The sequence below is a fragment of the Triticum dicoccoides genome, chromosome 6B (assembly GCF_002162155.2).
Source record: "Triticum dicoccoides isolate Atlit2015 ecotype Zavitan chromosome 6B, WEW_v2.0, whole genome shotgun sequence".
In the NCBI taxonomy this organism is placed as follows: domain Eukaryota; kingdom Viridiplantae; phylum Streptophyta; class Magnoliopsida; order Poales; family Poaceae; genus Triticum; species Triticum dicoccoides.
The window spans coordinates 9,358,101-9,366,460 of record NC_041391.1 but is presented as its reverse complement, the minus strand read 5'-3'; positions in this window follow the sequence as shown (position 1 = coordinate 9,366,460).

Below are 8,360 nucleotides of genomic sequence, written 5' to 3'. Positions count from 1 at the left end.
TTGTCCGCAAAGAGGAGGTGTGTTACATGGGGGCTAGTGCTCCCAAAAGACACTCCCTTAATTCTTCTATCACTTTGAGCCTTCTTTAAAAGTGCAGAAAAACCTTCTAACATAGAAAAAGGAACAAATAGGGGGACAAAAGGTCACCCTGCCAGAGACCACGGGAAGGAGAGAAACCCCTTGAACAGCCACCATTTAGTTTAACAGAAAATTTTGCAGACATCACACACCGCATAATCATAAGAGTCTACTCTGGTGCGAAACCAAACTTCTCCATCATCTGTTCGAAAATGACCCACTCTACTTTATCGTATGCCTTCACTATATCGAGTTTAGCCCACATAATGGTTTTTTTCCTTTTCCTTGTACGGATTGCATGAACGCACTCATATGCCACCAGAACATTTTAAGTGATTAGGCGTCACGGCACAAACGCATTATGCTCCTCTGAAATGAGAATGAGGAGGATGCCCTTAGTTCTGTTTGCCGGGACTTCCGTGGCAATCTTGTATAGGACATTACAGAGGATAATTGATCTAAACTGAGACGGGAACTCCGGTGAGTTTACCTTGGGGATCATAACAATTACAGTGGCATTAAAAGCCTCCGAGGCTGCAACACCATTTATGAAATCTCACAATGCCGGTCATACATCGACACGTACTAACGAACCATGTCATTGGTAGAATAGTGCCTAGAGCCCGTCAGGCCCAGGAGATTTTGTTGGGCCAATCTAAAACAGGGCACCCTCGATCTCATGATGTAAAATAGGCGACGTAAGTCTGACCATCTTTGTCGGTAAAACTGTTGATAGTACCTTATATTCCCTCCGTTCCTTTATGTAAGGTGTATTTTTCTCAGCACGGTGACCAAGACATGAAATTTTAGAGAATTTGAGGCGAAATTACCCTTGGCTAATTTGTTGTTTAGTGGGAAATAAATAAATTAGGCTATAAAATGAAGAGATATAGTATATCAGGAGAGAGATACCTTCCTTCTTTTCATAGGAGAGATACATGTAATCGGAAGAGAGATACTTTCCTTTTTTTCTAGAAGGATAAAAAGGGATTATGAGAAATAGAAAGAAATGCACCTTACATTGTGAAGGGGCTTTAGTCCCGATTGTTTTGTCCCGGTTGCAGAACCGGGACTAAAGGCCCTCTGAAACCGGGACAAGTGCCTCGGCGACTTAATTAAGAACTCGGAATACCAAAGAGGATTTACTCTTGCGCCCTAGCTGAAAACAAAGTGAGTACTGGCCCACCAATTCTTTCAATCGTATGTTCTCCATAGTTTTCTGAATACTTTACAATCAACTGCCTCATGCATATTTTCAAGTATTACTAATGCTCTCCCCAGCTTACCTTGCTTGCAAGGAACGACATCCCCTCGGATGGCAACACAGCTTCAGAACGACACCCCCTCAGATGGCAACACAGCTTCAGTTTGTTACTGAATGTCAACTGTATTTCGTTCATACTTGCAATAAAAACATCAGGCATCAATTAATACTGGCAGAGTGTATCAACCTTGCGGTTCCCTTAATACTGTAGGGTTTACTTGCTAATTGAGTTCAGCAACACATCATTCTCATACCCACTGGTATGTAAGATGCATTTACTTGAGCTTGCAGCTTGTTCAGAAGTCAGGACTCTTTTCATGTGGGGCCAGACTTATAGGCGCAAGGCCCTGCACCACCCTAGTCCTATTCCAGTTTTGTTACACAGTCCTAGATTTAGGTTAAAGAGTCTGGGTCTTAGTTGAAAAGGTTTAGTCCCGAAGAAGGTTACCCTGTCAACACCCCATTAGAGTTGGAGTTTGTCACGTCATTGTAATAGGCTACTTATAACCAACCCTATGTGATCAAGGAGAACAACCAGAAAATAATCGATCTTCTCACCTCGTGCACCTGCGCCTCGGCGCCCCCTCCTCACCTCTTTCTCCAACCATAGGCCGACGAAAGTTTCGCACTCGTCCTCCGACCTCCCATGACTACAACCTCCAGTCCAATCCAACCCCAGCCCGTGACAACTTGGTATCAGATTCACCTTCGATCCCGGCGGCTGCCATGGCCCCTCCGCCGCCCCTTCCGCAAACCCAAGAGGAGCTGGCCGCCAAACAACAGGGGGACCATGAAGCCGTGGTCGCGACTCTCACCAGCCTCTCCGAGGAAAATCACACCGCGAGGGCTGACCGCGCCGAGGACCGTGCCACCCTCAAGTCCATGGCCGAGACGCTAAAGAAGCTCCAGGGCCAGCTCGCCGATACGTCACAGCAATAGCGCGCGCAGAATCTGGCCCTCCTCCGGCTTGAAGGGAAGGGCACGCCTCAACTTGGTGGCCTCGGGCTCATGCAGCCACGTGCAGCTACATCCAACGCCGGGCACAGGGCCGCCTTGTAGGATCCATCCGATCATGCTCCGCGACTCTAGAAAATAGAATTACCCCTCTTTGACGGGGCAAGTGACCCACGGCCGTGGTTGACACGCTGGAATGTGTTCTTCCTCGGCCAGTGGACACAGGATTCCGATGGCTTGCCTCCTACCACCTCACTGATGTCGCCGCCTTATGGTACGGCCATCTCGAGGCAGAGTTGGGCCAACCGCTGTCTTGGGGAGAGTTTCAAACACTCATCTCTAACCACTTCGGACCGCCGACACGCGCGAACCCCTTTGGAGAGCTAATCCCCACTCACCGCTCTGGCACCGTGGCGGAGTACTCCAAGCGTTTCCTTGAGATCTCTCTCGTGTGCACCCAATTCCGACACCGAGGAGCATGATATCTTCACCAACAATTTGGGCGAGCCCATGAAAACTCAGGTTAAGATGCTTAAACCTGTGACTCTAGACGCGGCTATGGACTTGGCAATTTTGTTCGAGCACCTCAACACTGTCACCGGAGCCACGGCCACCGCCACTCGGCCGAGCCGCCAAATTTTCCCCATAGCCAACCCCGGTGCGGTATTGTCTGAATCCTCCAGTTCGACGCCTCTGCTCGTATTCAAAAATCTCACCCCGGCCGAGATGGACGATTGGCGCGCCAAAGGCCTTTGCTTCAACTGCAACAAGAAGTTCGTTCGGGGCCATCGCTGCAAACGCCTTTTCTACATCCAGTCACTAGATGACGAAGAAGAGCCATTAGCGGATTTCCAGGAGGCTACAATCTCGCATCTGGCTATCACAGGGATTCCCACCAGCGACACCATGCAGGTCCCTCTACGTGTCGGGGATCGACCTCGTCACCTTGCTTGATTTCAGTAGCACTCATAACTTCATCCACGAGGAGGTGGCCACTGTCGTGGGGCTGCCCTTCTCCTCCGACCGCCGCCTCGGGGGTTAGTGTTACTAATGGTGATAAGGTTACCTTTCGTGGACTCCTCCAGCATGCTGCTATCACGATTTACAAGGAACGCTTCATTGTCGACCCGCATGCCATACCATTGGGCAGATTTGACGTCGTCCTCGGCACGCGCTTCCTCAAAACCTTTGGGGCCAATTCTGTGGGATTTCAATACCCAGTGGATATTGTTTTGGCAGAGGGATCACCACGTGGTGTGGTCAGGACTAGGCTCAATAGGACGGCCTACCCACTTACCTGTGTATGACAGCAAGGACCTCCTCGACAGCCTCCTGGCCGCATTCACAGATGTCTTCGCCGAGCCCCAGGGATTGCTGCCGCCGCGAGCCCATGACCATCATATTCGCCTTATTCCAGTGACGCAGCCTGTTGCAGTACGGCCGTACTACTACCCTGCTATTCAAAAGGATGAACTAGAGAGACAATGTGCTGAGATGTTGGCTCGTGGCCTGCTCGTCAGAAAGCACGATGGTACTTGGCATTTCTGTATCGACTACCGTGGACTCAACCTTGTCACCATCAAGGACAAGTTTCCTATTCCAGTCGTCGATGAGCTACTGGATGAGCTAAAAGGTGCCCGTTTTCTTACAAAACTGGACCTCCGATCCGGCTACCACCAAGTTCGGATGGCCCCTGAAGATATCCACAAGATGGTGTTGTTGGGGAACGTAGCAGAAATTCAAAATTTTCCTACGTGTCACCAAGATCTATCTATGGAGAAACCAGCAACGAGGGGAAGGAGAGTGCATCTACATACCCTTGTAGATCGCTAAGCGGAAGCGTTCAAGAGAACGGGGCTGAAGGAGTCATACTCGTTGTGATCCAAATCACCGGAGATCCTAGTGCTGAACGGATGGCACCTCCGCGTTCAACACACGTACAACCCGGTGACGTCTCCCACGCCTTGATCCAGCAAGGAGAGAGGGAGATGTTGAGGAAGACTCCATCCAGCAGCAGCACAACAGCTTGGTGGTGATGGAGGAGCGTGGCAATCCTGCAGGGCTTCGCCAAGCACCGCGGGAGAGGAGGAGTACTTGAGAGAGGGGGAGGGCTGCGCCAGAACTTGTGATCCGGCTGCCCTCCCACCCCCCACATATATATAGGGGCAAGGGAGAGGGGGGCCGGCCCCCTCAGATCCAATCTGAGGAGGGGGCGGCGGCCAGGGGGGTTGCCTTGCCCCCCAAGGCAAGGGGGTGTGCCCCCTTTAGGGTTTCCCCCAAGCCCTAGGCGCCTTGGGCCTTGGCGGGGGGGCGCACCAGCCCACCTGGGGCTGGTCCCCTCCCACACTTGGCCCATACAGCACTCTGGGGCCGGTGGCCCCACTTGGTGGACCCCCGGGACCCTCCCGGTGGTGCCGGTACGTTACCGAAAAAACCCGAAACTTTTCCGGTGACCAAAACAGGACTTCCCATATATAAATCTTTACCTCCGGACCATTCCGGAACTCCTTGTGACGTCCGGGATCTCATCCGGGACTCCGAACAACATTCGGTAACCACATACAAACTTCTTTTATAACCCTAGCGTCATCGAACCTTAAGTGTGTAGACCCTACGGGTTCGGGAGACATGTAGACATGACCGAGACGTTCTCCGGTCAATAACCAACAGCGGGATCTGGATACCCATGTTGGCTCCCACATGTTCCACGATGATCTCATCGGATGAACCACGATGTCAAGGACTCAATCGATCCCGTATACAATTCCCTTTGTCTAATGGTATTGTACTTGCCCGAGATTCGATCGTCGGTATACCGATACCTTGTTCAATCTCGTTACCGGCAAGTCTCTTTACTCGTTCCGTAACACATCATCCCGTGATCAACCCCTTGGTCACATTGTGCACATTATGATGATGTCCTACCGAGTGGGCCCAGAGATACCTCTCCGTTTACACGGAGTGACAAATCCCAGTCTCGATTCGTGCCAACCCAATAGACACTTTCGGAGATACCTGTAATGCACCTTTATAGCCACCCAGTTACGTTGTGACGTTTGGTACACCCAAAGCATTCCTACGGTATCCGGGAGTTGCACAATCTCATGGTCTAAGGAAAAGATACTTGACATTAGAAAAGCTTTAGCATACGAACTACACGATCTTTGTGCTAGGCTTAGGATTGGGTCTTGTCCATCACATCATTCTCCTAATGATGTGATCCCGTTATCAACGACATCCAATGTCCATAGCCAGGAAACCATGACTATCTGTTGCTCACAACGAGCTAGTCAACTAGAGGCTCACTAGGGACATATGGTGGTCTATGTATTCACACGTGTATTACGATTTCCGGATAATACAGTTATAGCATGAATAAAAGACAATTATCATGAACAAGGAAATATAATAATAATACTTTTATTATTGCCTCTAGGGCATATTTCCAACACATTGAACAACGCCATGTAAACTACTTTACTTTATTGCTAAACGTTAGTCATAGAAGTAGAAGTAGTCGTTGGCGTGACAACTTCATGAAGACACGATGATGGAGATCATGATGATGGAGATCATGGTGTCAAGCCGGTGACAAGATGATCATGGAGCCCCGAAGATGAAGATCAATGGAGCTATATGATATTGGCCATATCATGTCACAACTATATAATTGCATGTGATGTTTATTATGTATTATGCATCTTGTTTACTTAGGACGACGGTAGTAAATAAGATGATCCCTTATAAAATTTCAAGAAGTGTTCTCCCCTAACTGTGCACCGTTGCTACAGTTCGTCGCTTCTAAGCACCACGTGATGATCGGGTGTGATGGATTCTTACGTTCACATACAACGGGTGTAAGACAGTTTTACACAGCGAAAACACTTAGGGTTAACTTGACGAGCCTAGCATGTGCAGACATGGCCTCGGAACACGGAGACCGAAAGGTCGAACACGAGTCGTATGGAAGATACGATCAACATGAGAATGTTCACCGACGATGACTAGTCCGTCTCACGTGATGATCGTGTTGGGGAACGTAGCAGAAATTCAAAATTTTCCTACGTAACACCAAGATCTATCTATGGAGAGACCAGCAACGAGTAGAAAGGGGAGTGCATCTACATACCCTTGTAGATCGCTAAGCGGAAGCGTTCAAGTGAACGGGGTTGATGGAGTCGTACTCGTCGTGATTCAGATCACCGATGATCAAGTGCCGAACGGACGGCACCTCCGCGTTCAACACACGTACAGCCCGGTGACGTCTCCCACGCCTTGATCCAGCAAGGAGAGAGGGAGAGGTTGAGGAAGACTCCATCCAGCAGCAGCACAACGGCGTGGTGGTGATGGAGGAGCGTGGCAATCCTGCAGGGCTTCGCCAAGCACCTACGGGAGAGGAGGAGGTGTCACGGGAGGGAGGGAGGCGCCAAAGGCTCAGGTGTGGATGCCCTCCCTCCCCTCCACTATATATAGGGGCAGGGGAGAGGGGGGAGGCGCAGCCTTTCCCCCTCCTCCAAGGAAGGGGTGCGGCTAAGGAGGGGGGAGGAGTCCATCCTCCCCAAGGCACCTCGGAGGTGCCTTCCCCCTTTAGGACTCTCCCCTTTTTCCTTTATCTTGGCGCATGGGCCTCTAGGGGCTGGTGCCCTTGGCCCATGTAGGCCAAGGCGCACCCCCTACAGCCCATGTGGCCCCCCGGGGCAGGTGGCCCCACCCGGTGGGCCCCCGGGACCCTTCCGGTGGTCCCGGTACAATACCGATGACCCCGAAACTTGTCCCGATGGCCGAAACAGGACTTCCTATATATAAATCTTTACCTCCGAACCATTCCGGAACTCCTCGTGACGTCCGGGATCTCATCCGGGACTCCGAACAACATTCGGTAACCACATACAAACTTCCTTTATAACCCTAGCGTCATCGAACCTTAAGTGTGTAGACCCTACGGGTTCGGGAGACATGTAGTCATGACCGAGATGTTCTCCGGTCAATAACCAACAGCGGGATCTGGATACCCATGTTGGCTCCCACATGTTCCACGATGATCTCATCGGATGAACCACGATGTCAAGGACTCAATCAATCCCGTATACAATTCCCTTTGTCTAACGGTATTGTACTTGCCCGAGATTCGATCGTCGGTATACCGATACCTTGTTCAATCTCGTTACCGGCAAGTCTCTTTACTCGTTCCGTAACACATCATCCCGTGATCAACCCCTTGGTCACATTGTGCACATTATGATGATGTCCTACCGAGTGGGCCCAGAGATACCTCTCTGTTTACACGGAGTGACAAATCCCGGTCTCGATTCGTGCCAACCCAACAGACACTTTCGGATATACCTGTAGTGCACCTTTATAGCCACCCAGTTACGTTGTGACGTTTGGTACACCCAAAGCATTCCTACGGTATCCGGGAGTTGCACAATCTCATGGTCTAAGGAAATGATACTTGACATTAGAAAAGCTTTAGCATACGAACTTCACGATCTTTGTGCTAGGCTTAGGATTGGGTCTTGTCCATCACATCATTCTCCTAATGATGTGATCCCGTTATCAATGACATCCAATGTCCATGGTCAGGAAACCGTAACCATCTATTGATCAACGAGCTAGTCAACTAGAGGCTTACTAGGGACATGTTGTTGTCTATGTATCCACACATGTATATGAGTTTCCTATCAATACAATTATAGCATGGATAATAAACGATTATCATGAACAAGGAAATATAATAATAACTAATTTATTATTGCCTCTAGGGCATATTTCCAACAGTCTCCCAGTTGCACTAGAGTCAATAATCTAGTTCACATCGCCATGTGATTAACACTCACAGGTCACATCGCCATGTGACCAATATCCAGAGAGTTTACTAGTGTCACTAAACTAGTTCACATCATCATGTGATTAAGACTCAATGAATTCTGGGGTTTGATCATGTTTTGCTTGCAAGAGAGGTTTTAGTCAACGGGTCTGCAACATTCAGATCCGTATGTCCTTCGCAAATCTCTAGGTCATATTGTAAATGCTGCTTCCACGCTCCACTTGGAGCTATTCCAAA